Source organism: Arachis ipaensis, chromosome B01 (genome assembly GCF_000816755.2).
Source record: "Arachis ipaensis cultivar K30076 chromosome B01, Araip1.1, whole genome shotgun sequence".
In the NCBI taxonomy this organism is placed as follows: Eukaryota; Viridiplantae; Streptophyta; class Magnoliopsida; order Fabales; family Fabaceae; genus Arachis; species Arachis ipaensis.
This window is the reverse complement of record NC_029785.2, coordinates 20947607-20949390: the sequence shown is the minus strand read 5'-3', so window position 1 is coordinate 20949390 and position 1784 is coordinate 20947607.

Genomic DNA, 1784 nt, shown 5'->3' with positions numbered 1-1784 from the left:
ACACAAAATAAAAAATCCCACACTCAGATTCACAGCGGCAGTAACAAAAGTTAAAAGCCAAGAAAGAAGCAAAGATATTTAAACAAACAAAAAAACATTGCCAAATCTAACAAAAACAATAAAGCAAAAGCATCACCCAGAGCGTAAAAGCAGAAACAGAAATTCAAAGGGATAAAACGCCAACCTTGAAGGAATGCAAAACAGGAAAAAGGCACTTGAACAACAAGACACGGACAATCCAAGAACGTCCAACGAACGAAGGAAAATTTCCAAGCAGAAATTCAAATCTTCAAATGTAAAAGAAGTTATGAAGAAATCTTAGAGAAAACGAAGAGTGCAAACGTTTTAGGAAGGAGAGAAAAAGTGGAAAGAAAAACGAGTTTGGGTATTTATAAAACACTAGAAAAAAAGGAGTAATTTCACACCCCCTCATTTATGGAGCACGGTTACCAAGGTGCGTAGTACTACAAAAAGATGCAACGTTTTAAATTTTTAAAAAACACGTCGAGCACCCAATTTACCTCGGAAAGGTGGCATACCCGACTAGGCGTGACCACATCCCAAAGATCAGGCAAATCTATAAATGCTCAAGTCCGACCTCGTAAAGCTCGGACTCAAACATGGGCACTATTCATACTATAGCTCAAAAATAAAGCTAGGCCCAAAATAAATAAAGGCCCAACACAGAAATCCGCCTTCGCTACACCTATCCGACCTCATAGAAGTCGAGCGCAACGATAACAGCTCAATTCTACTTATTTGAATAAGTAACTAACTCCTAAGATATCTCCCATTTATCTAGAAGGGAGGTCTCAACAACTTTCTTAGAAAAAAGGAACGGCTATCCACTATCAAAGGTGGAACTACTCTAAAAGGTTATTATCAACTCTACTATAAATACACTAACACTCTCAAGTATATTCAGAGCCCAATCTATCAAAAACCTGCTTAAACCCTTGTTAATTTAAGCATCAGAATCTGTCTCTTGCAGGTACCACCTCACACTCCTCACGAAAAATTCGGACAGCAATGAGTCACCAGTAAAGTCGGACGCTGCCCTTAAAAAAAAAACTGAACCTCACGTTCAAACCCAAAAGCAACACAATTCTAGGTAGTCCTTAGAACAGTACCTTTTATAACCAAAAAGGGTAGAACTCAATTATTGTTGATATATTCAAACACTACACAATCCTCACTTTTTCTCATATTTGCATTTGGATGGACACTAACAAAAGAATTGATTCATTGCTAACCATAACTCTAACAACAAATCAAAAGAAGACTAAGAGATAAGATCAATGAGCGAATTATGATGGATATACTTGCATAAATCTCCTTAGGTAAATTTTTTGTTTGTTTGTTTGTTTCATCTTATCAAACGAGGAGATTTTGCTCATACTTTGTTTGTGCAAATACCATGTGTCTTATTATGCTATAAAGCATATACGCTTTTTAATTTTTCATTTACACTGTAAATGACAGAAGAATAATTTCATAAATTAGTAAATATTACAATTAATTTATTTATTTAAAAAAATTCTTCTCATCGACTTTTTATTGTCTCTTCAACCGCTCAACTGCTCACATAATAAATTCTTTTTTGGGTTAACCACATAATAATGTTTTTTTGGTAATTAACCACAATAATATTTAACACCCTAAGTTTTGCTATAAGTTTTTAAGCCCAAAATTTATTTAATAAGATCTCTGGTCCAGATCTGACTGTAATGGACCTAAGCTCGAGCAAGTATGTTAAGAAACCAAAAGGGCTTCTAGCTTTCTCC